The sequence below is a fragment of the Centrocercus urophasianus genome, unplaced genomic scaffold (genome assembly GCF_019232065.1).
Source record: "Centrocercus urophasianus isolate 14NV4802_14NV808 unplaced genomic scaffold, USGS_Curo_1.0 seq_20, whole genome shotgun sequence".
NCBI lineage: Eukaryota > Metazoa > Chordata > Aves > Galliformes > Phasianidae > Centrocercus > Centrocercus urophasianus.
In genome coordinates, this window is record NW_024884756.1 from 19071945 (window position 1) to 19088304 (window position 16360).

The following is a 16360-nucleotide window of genomic DNA, read 5'->3' on the forward strand; positions in this document are numbered from 1 at the left end:
TTTGAAAATTATTTCATTGCTTCATAATAAGTATTGCAGTAAGTCACAGTTAAGACTTCTGAGGTAAATACCATGAAAAAAGATCTGTTTAAAAACAAACTCAACCCAAAGCATTAGTAAATCTGTGTTAAAAAAATGCACTTGCATACACTATTTTGACAACACTCTAGGGTAATTTCAGACTCTTCACACATGTAGGCCATTATGTGGTAAATATAACCAAACAACTACATATACCTAATCACTTTCTGCAGCAGAATGACACATCTTTACTAAATTCTTATTACAGATTTTAATTTTAAATTGCTTATTGAACAGACTTCAGCCAAAGATAAATTATCCATAAAAGCAAAGAGATAAGATCTTCAGGTACAGTAGCTACTCTAAGGTCAGCACAGCTTTATGCCTCCTGTCTACTCAAATTAATTCAAGGCATCTGGTTGGCTTCTGGATACTCCAAGAGATAATAGCATAAGTGAAGTAATAATTTTACTAAGATAATAATTTTTAATTTTTCAAGTCATAGAAGTTAGTCCTAAGTTTTGTACTATTAAACACTTTATCTGTGAGCTTCAAATTTTGTCCATAGAGTACCTCAATGATAAGCTAAAACCTGTATTTGTTTGTCATACATGGCTTCAATAAAACGAATATAAAGAACACTGCAATTAAAAAAATAATAATAAATTGTATCACAGAATCCCTAAAGTTGGAAGGGACTTTTATAGGTCATCTAATCTAACTGCCTTGCAATGAACAGGAACATCCACAGCTAGATTATTCAGCTAGAACTGCTAATAGGCTATCTTATTTTGAGGTTTTTAATTGTTTGTTTAAAAAAATCACTCCCAGAAAGTCAGATTTGTAAAGCTGGGGAGGGGGAGGTTTTGTTGTAATTTAGTAAATGCAGATAATAAAGGTAATAGTGCTAGGGAACTGTAGGTATTATTAGCCATGACAAGTCAGTTCCGTTGGTGATAATGTCTGTTAGATTTGTACATTAATACTTTGAGATTTAAAGCTGAGTTTTAGTACAGAAAAGGACTTGTTTCTCATTAAGTCAGTAAATTTAACAGCATGTAACACACTAACGCAAGAAGCGTGCTGAGTCTCTTCTCAGCCTAAGTCCATTCAATTTGATTTACACTTGGTAGCCAGAGAATGATTTATAATAGCCTGTTCTCTTTATGCTTTGATTTTGCAGCGACTTTCAGTCTTTGTGATGATACCTGGTACCTCTGGTGACTCTTTTTCTCTATTTATTCACAAAACAGGCACAAAACAGCTCACAGCAAAGCAGTTTTCTCTGAATGATCTAATGTTCATGTCTTGTGTCTTGGATTAATATGATTCCACTCCCTAATTTCTAAACTTCCAGAAAAGCCAAATTCTGGTAATTCTAAATAACAGCCCATGAGATGGTTATATTTTCCTAACTCTTATAGTTTACAATAAATGTTTTAGTAGATGAACCTACAAATTGTGCTATTGGCTTTATCATCTTACATATCCTGAAGAACATGCTGCTGTTCATTTGTTCTTCAATATTACGGTTCTTTGATCGTATCTGTCTGCAGCACATTTTACTGCAAAGACTTAAAACCATGTTCCAATTATGGAATAACAAAATTAATTTCATTTTTAAATTTTCTAATTAAATGGTATTTTTTGTACAGAAAAAAGAAAGAAAATGGCTACTTATAAATGCTTGTTGCTGCAGACAGGTAATCTGCTTAGTATCTAATCTTGATATACTTACTCCTATGAAGTATTTCTTCAGTAACAACCTAAACTAATCAGTTTAAAAATGAGCAGCTCCGTCTCACTAGAGACCATAATGAATTTAACATCTATGCACCACTTATATATTTCAAGGAAATGTGAAAATCCATAGGTATTCTTACCTGTACCAAACTCCCATCTATATATAATGATTCTCAGAACGGTATGGCTTACATTCATTATGTTGTCATTATAAGCTCTATATTTTTTCTCTAGCTCCCAAGACTCTACATTCCCCTAATGTTGCAGTCAGTATGCATTTATTGTGCATTTAGATGCAAAACTGTTCACACTCCTGTTGTGTTTAACAAATAATAAAACCCATAGGAGTTAAAGCCCTACTATCTTTTCTCTCAGTTATAGTTGTCTATAATACCGGCAGTAGGCACAGGCAGTCTGTTTGTTTATAGTAGAGAAAAACATCCCTAGATGTAGAAACTGTCAATATGAAATTTTGAAATGAGGATGCATCTTCATGCTCCATTAATTCATCACCTTTGTCACCTAAGTAATATTCAAAGGCAAAATATCAGGTTAATTTGTAGTTCTAAACATAACTTCTGTCGTGGTTCAGAGACAAGCTGCAGTCACGATCTCTCTACCTTCCAAGTTTCCCTCTCCAGGAAAATTTGTACTCTGTGATCTAGCTGATATTCATCATCCATCAGGCACCCTATTCTTGCTGTATGGTTCTGCTAACAGACACTTCTCATTGCAAGCTCCTTTGATTATCTACCAGTCTCGTGAGAGTACTTCTTACCTTCCCTCTGCATTCCCAGATAAACTGTCCTGCCCCTGAGCTGGATCATCAGCGTACTTGCTCTCTCAAGCAATACGTCTTCTAGGTTATTCACGGACATTTCTTTTCCCTGCATTTGCTTGAATTACACATCACCATGCAACCTTTGTAGGATCAGGATAGCTCTCTTCACAGGTACCATTTTTTGCCCTGCCAGCTCAAATATCTGCACACCATCTAGTCTGTGCTTAAGAATATGTTCACTAAAATGAGTATTTCTTACAATTTCTTGAAATTTTACTTCTACTGGCCAGACATTATTTTCCTGATATAAAGTCACAAAACATTTTCCTAACTCTGACCACTGATTTGTTTCCAGTTCGCTCTTACAAACACCTTTTTAATTTAGCTTTGCATAGTCAAGCTGAATAATGTCAAGCAGATAAATCAATGTAAATAAAATTTAGTTACCTATTAAACTATGCTGTTTAAGCAGAAAAAAAAGAATAAAAATGTATCTTGAGAAAAATAATATGTTCACAGACATTAGTGAGCAAAAAGATCAAATGGTATTAAGTAAATTCTTCACTTCTGTGAAGTACTTGCTCAGCCTTGCTAAATGTCTACAAGAAATATTTCTAGTTTTGTGCTTTGCAATTTCATATAATGGAACTTAGAAGGTGATGAGGAGACAACAGAAAAATTTGTCAAGCAAAATAACCTATGAAAAATACAAAGCAGTGAAACAGAGAAGAGTTTTTCTGGTATTACTAAAACATAGACAAATTTGCAGAGAGCTTATACTCGTTTGTCCCCTAGCAGAAATCACAGTCCTGAAATTGATTATGAAGTTTCTACTGTGGTATCATCAGGGCACTGCAAGATGCTTCAAAATGACTACTACAGTACTTAGCCTATAGGTAGCAACTTATGTTCACAGGACGGAAATGGGGGCCTAAGTTCAACCTATTCTAGACATGCTGATAGCTAATTCTGAGTTGAAGAAAAATACCTGTTTTCACTTGAGGTTCAGAGTGCAGAATTTCCTATACAACTGGCATCAGACAGCCATTTTACTCTCTCAAAAAGCCTGAGAAGTTTCATATCAATTTATCCACTGGGTGGGGCCATTAAGAAGGATTTAGAAAATGAACTTCCACATTTAGGATTTCGCTCTCTGCCTAACCTTGAGAAGGCTTGAAATATGTATTTTTTATGTGCAGAATATCAGTATACTGTAGTGTCAGCACTCCAAAATGGATCTGTTAATATCTAAGTATCAACTAACACAAGAATTAGAACATGGCTGTTTTCATTTGAATGTCTCAAGCTTAATAGTATTTAGTATTCTCATCTTTCTTCAGAAAAATACTCAAGCGCGTAAGGGTTCTGTGAGTAGGCAGAGGGCAGTGAAACATTTGAGATGCCAGCCTAGCATGGGCCAGTGAAACCAGCCTCTTTCTGAGGGTAATGCAAGGCCCTGGTTTGCAGCTACAACATGCAGTTCAGTGGACTTCAACTCAATTTGGAACAATTTGTCTGCATTTGAATAGCCTCTTCTGCCATCAGAAAGCCACCCTGTGTCAAATTCCACTGGTAATGCACATTTAGGCAGTGTGTGACTGTGGATGACGTAACAGAAAGAGATCACTCATTTAAATCACATTTTCTAAAAGTGATCTACCATAAAGTGCTACTTAGAACAGCAGCATGCAAAACCTGACACACAATTTACAAGCACTGACCCTGCAGCGAATTTGGGGACTAAACTGGTACCCTGCTTGGTGCAAAATGTTTCTACACATGAAAATCCACTGAACGTAGATTTTTTTTAAAAAAAAAGCATCAGAATTTAAGTTTAGATTTGGTACTGCTCTGTAGTTAAAGTAACAGTTAAATCTCAGGGTAGCAGAAATTGAAGACTTTGGATAATTTCTCTTAAAAGTTAAAGGGACAAAAATGACTGATAAAGAGAAGCAAAGGAAGGCATAGATTTATAAAAATAGAGCTTAACAGCTTTGCAATCTTAGTGTTGGTTTTTCAGCTTGCATCACAGAGTGATTCTGCACAAAAAGTACATTGCAGTCTGTTTCTTTTTGATGAAAGATGTTGGAAGTAGAATAGTTGCAAAGCTGCCAGCCTTATTGCTGCAGTTGTATCTTGAGATTACAGGTTTTCTGCAGTGACATTTGCTTTTTTTTCATTCCACAGACCAAACATCCCTGTGCTAAAAAAAAAAAAAAAAAAAGGTGTAATTACAAAAAAAATTAAAATGTATCAGGACACTGTGTCATATAAATGGTCTAAAACATATATATTATCAGAAAATTACCACTTAACCAAAGGAAACCTTTATGGATTATGAGCATGAGTTCTTATTTAATGGCAAAGATCCTTTTCTTGGCATTCTCACTGCTTTTCAATGTTATGTTCATTACAAAATGCCTAATCACCAGATTAATATAAAGGATTACAGTAATCAGTTACATTTAACTGGCATGCTACTGTTCTAAGTAGCAGTTTATGGTGGATTACTTTTAGAAAATATGATTTAAATGAGTAATCTCTTTCTGTTATGTCAAAAACAAATTCAGAGAGATCCCATTTTTGCCTTGTATGGTTTTGTGAATTATTTTTGTGGAAAAACCCTCAGCCTCTACAACTCAGTCTCAAAATCTAGTACTTATTGTTTAGGACTTTCTTTACATTACCTGCTAATTGAGGGTCAGCAAAATGCCAAAAAATTAGTTGATTCTTGTCCCATATCGATCCCGAGATGAACAAGACAGGCAAATATTTCAGACTTTAGATGGGCCAGTAAGAACTCACACTAATGTTCCCATGTAAGGCTTTCAGTATGTGGCATCACTGATTTTTTCTGTTCCAAAGCACCCCGGTACATTTGCTAACATTCCTGTCACCCTGTTACTGTGTGAAATCATGATATGCTGATGCCAATAATAGTTTTGCCAAAGCTTTAAGTCAAGACATCTGGGCAACAACTACTATGGTTTTTTTTCACTGGCTATGTTGAAACCAGTTTTCATTTTCCAATCAACTAAATTCTCCACAAAGCTTACCATGTAGCATTCTTGCTGCAGAATAAGTAATTTCCCATATTCACCTAGCTGGTCATGTATGGTGTTGTATTATGTCCACCCAGCCCATGCTACCTCCATTAAGAAGCAGAAAAAAAGCCTTAAGAGCTCTTGTACCCTATCAGTTTTTACAGACACTTCAAACTACTCTTTTCACTGAGTAAATTTTTATCTCATTCAGTGTTACATGAATCACTCTGCTTTTTAAACAATGTTTGGCAAAATCACTGCTGTGTGTATCATAAGCTTCCTCTTCCTATAACCAACCTGCCAGTCAATTTTGAGTTTCTGTTGTCAGCTTCAACAGCTTTATGTACTGTAATGAAAAAGAAAGAAACGGCTGTTCATTTATGATCTTTACTGGTCCACTCTATCCTATTTTCAGAATCCTAATAATGGTCTACACGGATAGGAAATTTTCATTTGTCGGCTCTGTTTTCAAGTAAATAACCAACACAAAAAATAGTTGATAATAGTGTCAAGGAGGACTCAAAAGCATCCACAAGAAGGTTCTGAAGAGAGAGGTGGCTTTATGTGTAATGTTAGCTAAGGCAGACAGGATATTTCCATTACAAAATTCACTCTCACATGAAAACATAATTACAGGGCTCAATTTCCCAAAATACCAAATTCAACAAGGTTTAGAAATTCTTAAGAATGTTGTATAGTATACAAAGATGCATTTTGGAATCTATAACTGTTTTAAGACGTAACAGTCGACGTAACCAGTGGATACCTCCAGAAACCTTGAACAAGAAGCAAAGCAAACTAGAATCAAGTTTCCTTCTGCTGGAGGCTGCTGTATATCAGCTTGAGGCTTCTCTGTTAAGCCAATTTCTTCTACTTCTGTTTGTTTGGTGTTTTTATAATAACTTTTTCTAGAATTAACTCGTTTTATACTGGAGGATCTAAATATGAAGAAATTACACATGATTTGCCTCCTGTCTTCTGGTATTTCATAATGTAGCGGCGCTGGCCACATGGTAGGAGAAAACGTGAAATGCGTCCCAATAGATGTTGTGGCTGGAGCTACTATTCTTGTCACTTTGTGCAAGACAAAGAAGGACTATAGAAAACCAAACCTTGGTTTTAATGACACAATCTTAGCTGCTCTGTGCTTTCATATTGTTGCAGTATCAGTCATATTAATGTTTTAATATTTGATTACCTAAATTGGGTAAATGAGAGATGCAATTAAAATGCTATTCTCGGCCTCTACAGTAATTAAGAAAATTAGAAGAGCAGTGGCTCAGCTCACATACTTTACAGGAAACACTGAAAAAAATAACATTGCTGTCACCTACTCGAGTAGTAAGTCAGCTGATTTCAGCATGATTTAATCTTCCTATATGCTATAACCCTGGGATTATTGCAGGTTCATGTTTACTCTCTGCAAATCGTAACTTCTCAAGCTAAAAGAAGATATATGTTCAATTAGTTTAAATGATATACAGTTAAAGTTCTCAACTTTGTTTTTACTGAGACATCTTTTTTCAGCTTGAGAAGCCTTGTCTCTCCTGTCAAGCACAGAACTCCACTCCTCTTTGAATTATGGAAAGTATAAAGTCACTCTCATGCCCTGACACCCGTTTACCAGTCCACTGAGCATTATGAATCCTTGGTCTAAAAGTCTTTGAGATATGATATATATATACATATATGTAATATATATATTTTATTTCCAGTTAGCCAGATAGACTCCAGCACAAGTAAAATCAGAGTTGGTGTACATCCAACAACTAGAGGGAGCTCTACACTTTGGAAGGCCTTTGAGCCTGACTTAGAGCTGTTTGAGAATCAGGTTTGCTGATTATTAGCTGGGATTATAAAATCCATGGCAAACAGAATTCTTAAACTTCCTGCAAGCAGAGGACATTCACAGAAGTGCATGTGATATTTTTTCACTTCCCTACTTCTTTACCTGAAGAAATAATTTTGATAACGAGGAGCTGGTAGTATTACAGTCAGTAGGCACTCAGATGTACACGCTAACTTGGAAATGTGTGTAGAAAAGTGACCTATCTATCATAGGAGTCCACATTAAATAGCATAGACAATACTACTTCTTTTAAATTGATATTATTTTCTATTCAGAAATTGTTTTCTTTTACATACTTGTAAAATACATCTCTGTAGTATTAGAAATGGCTACTAGGAGACTATATGAATCACAAAGACAATAATGATTACATTAAATAAATAGTAATGAACATAATGACATAACAATGTTCAGAATTACATTATAATTATGACATAAAATAGTATGTAATTAGCATGTGAATTCCAGTAATTTGTTTTAGACATATATGTGCATTGTTTTCAGAAGAAACTTTATGAAGTGCAAACTTTTATCTGGCTCTTCATTCCCCTGAAGCTGCCAGCAACACGTATGTAAACATTTCAAGTTGCTAACTCTTATTTGTTATTCAGACACTGTCTTTAAAAATAGGTCCTGAAATAGGGCAACAGTCCCAGACAAAGAAAAATAGAATACTAAAACTTTAATAAGAGTAAGAATATGAGTTTATATATATATATATGCATATATATATATATTTATTTATGAAAGATAATAAAATGTATTATGTATAAATAATTTACATATATATTCACATATAAATGTAGACTGTATATGCAAAAATACACTATTTAAAGATTCTTTTAAATAGAATACCTTTTTACTTTCTGGAGAAAAATCATCTCCGTCCTCACAGGAGAGGTAGAGCAGCACATGAAGTGGCCTAAATGAGTAGAAAGAACATGCTTTACTCACAAGCTCTCTATTGCTTATTCTCACTGCTTTTTTTTAACCCTTTTGAACTTCTTTTCTGCTTCTTCTCTTTGACTTCAGTTTTCCTTAAAGGATTGAGAACGGTAGCACTGAACTTTAAACCGCTGACATTCAAATAGTATCAGAATGATGTCAAAGGTGTTCACACCTCCCCACCAATACATGTTTACAGAAAACAACTTCTTGCTTCTCAAAATGTAAATGCTTGTTGTAGAGAGAGAAATATGGCATAAAAAGCAGATAGTAAACAAAACAAGAGGCTTTAGTCAGCCCCCTTAGCTTTCATGCAATTCACAGGAGGTGCCACATCTCATTTCACTCTAAAACCTGCTCAGGCTTTGATTTTAAAAGACCTTGAATAAGAGGTCTTGGGTGTCCTGCCCTCTTTGTCAAATCCAGGAGTGATCTGGGATTTTCACAGGTGCTGTATGTGGGATAATGAAGAAATACCAAGATTAAATTATTATTAGCATCAAAATAAAGACAAAGAACAGCAACAAAAGAGGAAAAAAGTCCACCATAATATTCTATCAAATAAAAAAAAATAATGTTTTTCTTCTTGGCAATGTGTCTTAACAGCATTCATCATCTATTGCATATAGACTCTTCTGAAAAAAAAAACAAAAAAACAACTAAGTCCTTGAAAAGCAAACAGTAAAAACTGTCCATGTATAATCCTCCTATCCATGAATGAAATAGTAGAAAAGCCTGTTTATGTATGCAAAATGACTGTGAAGTTATCCAGCATACAGAAATTTCGTTCCTCTGTGATTTACATAATGTGACTTCTTTCTGACATTTTAACAGGGAGTACTTCAGCTATCAACTAACTCCCAGGCCTCTGAGCTCCTCATAAAAAACCCTGAACTGCTGGTGTGTTGATCTAAGTTAGTATTACTTTCACAATCACATTCAGCTGCCATTAAAAATTGTATTTTCAGGCAAATCTGAGATTTTGAAAAACAAACAAAAAGTTAAACAAAAGACTTCCTTCTTGTTGACATGTAAAAATGGACAAATTCCATTTGAATTGCTCTCGGAGGGGTTTTGATTGCCTTTTGTATAGCTTAACCTAACTCAATTTTTTCTTTCTCACAAATCCATGTTCTCACACAGGCAACACTATAAACCATACCCATATTGGTAACATTACCCAAAGATCCATTTATATTCACTAAATTTTTATTTAACAGAATATCTATGCATATTCTGTCAGATCACTTATTTCAGTGAATACTTATTTATCCAGTCACAAACAGAATCTTGCATTAATCATGCTTGTACCTGGTTTTACAGGTTTTTTTTACTTTTTTTTTTTTTTTTTCCAATTCTTAGGAGTTTCTTAAAGTTAAGATATATGTAATTGATATCTTTTAATTCTGCTAATTGAAACTAACAAACACAAAACTTTAGCTTTACTTTATTAATTTTGTAATATCACATGGACTGCATCAGCCCTTTTATGGTCTACTGTCATATACTTATCATTCAGCCAAAACTGTTAGAATGAGAGATACTTTTTTAATGCTATTAACTGGAACATAATGCCAAGACCTTGTGGGATGAAAACGACAACAAAAAAGCCTTAAACAGGAAGAAGGAACCAAAATGACAAATTTTCTTGCTACTGACATGAAGTCCACAAACTGTAGGTAATGAGATAGGAAGAATGAGTAGAAATACGATCACACAGGAGACGGGAGAACAAACGTGTGAAGGACTGCCCAGCCAGTTTCTTGTAAATCACACTTCAAAAGTTCCAAGGATTTGTCAGCACTTACTTTATGTCAGCAGACTTTGTGGAAATAACAGTATTCTAATTCAGCACAGAAAAACCATCCATTTGTTATGTTGACATCCCTCGGACAACACAACTTCTTGATTACCTATGCCATCTTTCCCCCAGTTTCATAGTAGGAAACTATTAGAGCAGTAACAGTCTCTGACATACACAGTTCTGGAGTGTGTTCTGTGTGTGAATCATAACGCATCTGAACAATACTCCCAGCTGGTGCAAATGTATGGACAATGGCTGGGACGCTGTCCTGGTCAGCTTTATGTTTTAGACTGCTGCTGCTGCTTTCATCTCCTCTCTATTTGCATTTCTCATGTTTCAAGGAAATATACTCACATCTCAGAAATTCATTAATAACTTATGCTAGCATCTTAAACTGAGCATAACTGTTAACAATATACTCTATGCTAAAATTTCTCAAGCATCTCTTTATGTGCATTATTTCAGTAGTTTTTTTTGGTTTTTGGTTTTTGTTTCTTAAACAAGTTTTACACTACAATCTGATCCTCCTCTTGGAAGACGAGGTTTTTTAAAAAGAGTTTATTCGGCAGGTCAACTATTCTAGAAGTTCATCCATTTTTTATTCATTTGTGCAACTATTTTCTTTTGTACTTCTTCTCTCATTCCAATGCATTTTTAAGAACTTTTATTCCCATACCATAACTACTGAAAAATCTCATGAATCTCTCTGTAATTCCTGTCTAGTATTCACCCCATCATGTAGTGTCCTGTCCAAAAGGCAGATCTTTACACTGAAAATTCAAGAGACAGAATGAACTGATGAAATGTTGAATGAGTTAAAAGCTGTAGAGGGAGGTTTCCTATTTTATATCAACCCCTGCTAGACAGTTATTTGTTTGATGGGTACAAGGACAGAACTACAGAAGTGTGACCTGGATCTCTGGCTCTAAATGTTCAGGCTTTGCAGCTGGATTTTACTAAATCCAGTACTACACATTAGCCTTGTCTGATGCTGTAGTTTTCACTCTGAGAAACAGAGTTAATAAAGAGGATTTTAGATAATAAAAAATACAGATATTCTCCAAATACTCTTAAGTAGGATACTGTAGATCAGTAACCTTCAAGAATTAGGACTGGCTTTCCTGATGCTGCTGGTGTCTAGTCCAGGGTTTAGCCTAAAACAGTACTGAACTACGACAAAATCAATGTGAATGAAGAATTTTTTTGAGAGTGACATCCTGTACACAGGAGCTCAGCATTTCTTCTTTGTAACAGTTTGTCCTAACTGACTTTTGCCTTCTGTTGCTTTGTTTTTCTTTGTTGTGCCCTCCTCCATCACCAAATGTGCCTCCTGAAATAAGCTTAAATTAATGTAAAATTCAGAGTTATATAAAACATAAATTACATAAGGAGGACATTTCTCTTTGTTTCTTAAACCTGTGATTCCTATAACTTTCCAGCCAAAAAAAAAAAAAAAAGAAAAAACCAACAAAAAAACAACAAAAACCAAACCAACAACATCCTCGATTTTCTAATTCTTCCACTTCTCATGGAAAAATTCAATAGCTCAGAATCAAACTCCAGCAGAGTGTTCTGATGGTACCTTTTTTAAACTGAAATTCTCATCAGTCACCCTAAGAGCCATTCTACAATTATCTCACAGAGACACTAATTAAGATTGCTTTTTTTTTGCACTAGCAGACAGAGGAATGACCCCTGTGGATGACAGAATGCCAGCTGGTCACTGAAATCTTGTAAATCCTGTTTTAAGTATTATCAGCAGAGGAAAATCCATCTGAAACTGATTACATATTACAAATGAGGGTTGAACTTTTTTAAACATAATTTTTGTCTTGAGAATGAACGTTAATTATGATCACAAAGCTGCTACATACAGATCATTTGCATTGAAATCTTCATAGCGTAATGGGCAAATAATGAGAGACTTTATTTTTTCTTTTTACAGAAAAATGAGTTTGTTGAAAATTTTTGAATGGTGTTTGCAATGAGAGGGAAATTATCAGTAGCTAAAACTCATCAATTCTTCAGATTCTAAATAAATAAGAAAATGTTGTGGGAACACATCCTTTTTTCCTTCTCATTTTGGGGCACTGTTTACACAAATATAGAAAAAGGGCATTTTCAATAATGAAAATAAAAAAAATATTTTGTCTAGTATGGTCTGCTCTTTGAATTAAAAAAACCCACTTCAATAATGTTAAGTAGGAATACAAATCTCATTATTGATTTTTAAATAATTTTAGTAATAGCACTGCAAAATATGCAGTAAAACTTATCTTTGAAGGTCAACCACTCACTTTTAGCTTTCTATGAAACATGGGACCAGTATTTCATTTATACTATAGTAGTATTAAATAGAGGCAAACAGGAATGCTTAGAGATTTAAACTGAACATTATTAAAATACATTAGTACTAGTGAATGACAACAGTTATGTTTCTTTTCTAGAGATATGAGCCCAAAACTTTCATGTCTGACCTAATTTAGTCTTATTTCATAAAATGGATACTTAAAAAGAAGAAACCATTTCTGCAAATTTGCTTCTCATGCTAGAAATCTCAAGAGTTCTCATTAACAGAAAATTACATTCATGCGATGAAGAAAGCTTTTTTCATCTGCAGATGAAGTAAGTCTGTACAGAATCATGAACGAATTTGAAACTATTTGAAAAAGTAGCTAAAAGAAAGGGAGCTTTCTTCTGCTCAGTTCCTACTAATAAAATAAATGTCACTAAGCAAACTGATTATTTACATGACTAGATAGTTTCTACAAAAAAAAATTCAGCTATCAAGAACTTCCACACTTGGCACTGAATTTGGTCCAGAGGTGCCTGAAGCAGAACTATTCTCCTTGCAGCATGGTATTTGTTTGACGCACTTGCAACGAGTTCTTATTGCAGTCACTTGAATGCCTTAAGATCCACTGGAGTTCTCTCAATGTAAGCACATGAGTGGAAATCAGCAGTTTCATCTATTATTCAAAGCAGATTCAAATGGTCCAGAGTCAAGCTGATTTCCTGAACTGCTTAAAAATCAGTGACTACTAGTAATACATACAAATGCATATAATAACTGCATATGCATTTAGTCTATGTGTGTGTATATATATATGTATTTGGAACTCTGTTTTCATGTGTGTATACACATTGTTTATGTATATAAACAAAATGTAGGAAACAGATTTCTGCATAAGAGTGTCTCATTCTCCATATGTACTGATGGCACATACAGCCATAACTATATCTGCTCAGTGATTGAGGTAGTGGAGAGAGTGGTTGTCAGACACAGCATCATAGAATCATAGAATCCTTGGAGTTGGAAGAGACCTGTAAAGGTCATCTAGTCCAACTCCGTCTGTTATTTCAAGTTAAATTTTGTGACTGGTTTTAATTTTGAGAGGTTTCTAAAAGGGAAATCCTTCCAACTCTATCACAAGCTTTTACTTCTCAGTAAAAAACAATCTTGAATGGTACATCAAAACTGAAATTGCTATTTTCTCAAACGAGTCATAATTTTATACATTGAAGAAATAGCACCCAATTTACTTCCCATCACCTTATTTGTACAAAGAATGCATTAATTTTAGCCTCCCTTGCAGATGCTGCAAAAACATGCCCAGGAAATCCTACATCAACAGTATTACTGCTACATTCCTAGCAGGCTTTACACCTAATTTTTTTCCACTACCGGATGGTAAACGTTTGACATTTAGCATCTGTATTTTACCAATGTGGTTAAATCTGTGCTTCTTACCAAAAGATGCATCCTTCCATCAGCCACTTCATTCTTTTACTCCTTCACATCAGTCTCTGTCCCTTAGTTCTTCTAAGCTTTTCAATTTTCAATTGCCCTTCCTGCAATGGATACCACTTGGTTTTAGGAACATAACCACGTGTTGCTGGGATGACAGCAGTGGCTTAGCAGTACTTTTCTCACTGGCCCCATCCTCTGCTCAGGTCTTTGCTAAGCACGGGATTCAGGTTTCTCACAGGTGCACCTCCTAAGTATAAAGTCAGCCTCTTATCTACTTCATAAAAAATATGCAGCTGCTGTAACAGATGGTGATCTAGTAGAAAGATCAGAAGAAAAATCCAAAATAATGATGTTGATTGAAAAAAAATACTACTCAAGTCAGGAGAAGGTGGAACTGCCTTGAAAGGGCAGTTCTAAGTTTCTGAGTATGTACTCATGGTCAAAAAATAACCAGCAGAAATTGAGGCAAATGACTGCTTAATGTTTCTGAATATGGCAACATTAAAATCTGTGTATTAAAGAAGTACACATTTAGGAAAATAAAAACTACTATCAGTTTAGCTTAATCTAGACTATGCTGTAGCCAGTTGACATTCATCTAAGAAGCTTGTCATTAAGCAAACCATTTTTCTACCTGTTCCTTTTCTCCAGTAGAGGGAATCTGCTGATTCATTACAAGGAGATTAAGTCTCCATCACTCCGGTGACTGGAAGCAGCTGATAGGCCCAGGAAATAGGTGTGATCTCTAACTATGTTCTTGGAAGGGAAATTAAGTGACAAAAGGAAAAAACATGTAGTTTTGCAAGCTGCAGAACACATATGAGCACTATTATTTTCTCAATTTTCATTTGTAATTACTTTCTCCTGTGTTGACTCCCTGGCAATATAGTTCAATTCATAGTGCAGCTTTTCATTTGGTGGTGATCCTAACCAAAACTTTACCAAAATGTTTCTTTCCTTGAGAAATGAGATCTATACTCATCTGGCCCTCGTGCATCTCCCAAGGCTTGGCTGAAGCTGAAGGGCTCAAAAGGCAAGGTTGTCTGAAGACAATTCCTCCTTCTCTTACCATGGTTTTTAATGACAGCACAACTCAAAGCATTCCAATATACAAAAAGAGACAGTATCATCGACGTGTGCATTGTAACACCAGCAAATAACTTCTGTGATAAGATTCCTGCTACTAGCATGTGGCAAGGTTGTCCTGTGGTTACTTTCAGATGCTGCTTCTTGCCACAGTTTACCCTTCTGTTTAGGTGGAATGGGACTTTCTTGTTTTGACTCCTCTATTTTGGCAAATAGAGCTATTTCAGAGGAAGTAAATACTTACTTTAGACAATATCCCTGAAGCCACTTGTGAAATTTCTGTACATATATAATTGAGTGTGCACTGTGTGTGGCCTGGTTATGTATGTTACCTTTTGATGCAGAATGAAAACTGATGCAGACCAGGGCAGCTCAGGTTTTGCCAGCACTGGGGTGCAGCTGGCATATGGTATCTGGAGGAGCCAAACAGGGACAGTATGCATAGTAATATACTGAGGCTGCTCAGCACTCCTGAATATTATGAGGTCAGTGTTAGAACTTCTGCTGTGCACTTCTAGTTCCAAGACATTGAACTGGGTTGTTCAGCCCCAGCTGCAGCACCTGTCTTGGCTTCCTGTGTTTGGGTAGCATCCATACTGAGCAGGTCTGGGGCAGCCAGTCACCAGGCTGCAGGAACAGCGGAATGAAGTGCTTCCTCAGCCCAGAAAAGATGGCTTCTTCCAGTCTGCTTTCATCCCAGGTAATGGAGAGCTGACTTGATGTAAAAGCTTCAAAATTCTTTTTTCCTCTTATTGGAAACTCCATAAATAATATTATATTGAACGATAATAATAAATTGAACAATGTTTAATAACATGGATATGTAAACCTTGTCAGTTTCAAAATAAGATAACAAGCTCAGAATGAGCCTTAAGTTTAAGAACTTTCCCATAAGTTTCCATAGAAGTCAATTTAATAATGTAGACCTTCTTTGTAAATACATTTATCTCTTCAAATGATACTACACTGGTTATTCTCTGTCTCTGCACAACTGAGAAGCACTTTAGACAAATATTCTATTCTTTTTATAGATTGACAAGGGCTTCACAGTAACGTTTGTTTTTGTGAGACAAATGTGAAACTTAGAATTTTGCTTGTATTCCATTTAACAGCATACTGAATACACATGTTCTTTGCTTTTAACATCTTCTTTTCTTTCACCTGCATTAGAAATACTTTCCATTTGTGGTAGGCTTAAAGAAATCTTTGGCTGTACCAAATTACTTGTTACTTGAAGACAAAGACTCTCAGTCCCTTTCTTCATGTCATTGTTTTCAGTTTGCGAAAAGACACAGTTTAGCCTTAAGGAGGGATTGATTTCAAGTTACAAAAAGCT

General features: G+C 35.2%; 1 long non-coding RNA gene across 1 annotated transcript in view; it reads right to left on the reverse strand.

Annotated features, from left to right (window-relative positions):
- Nucleotides 1–16360, reverse strand: part of LOC122162206 — a 176348-nt gene that overhangs the window by 128853 nt on the left and 31135 nt on the right. The window lies entirely within an intron of this gene.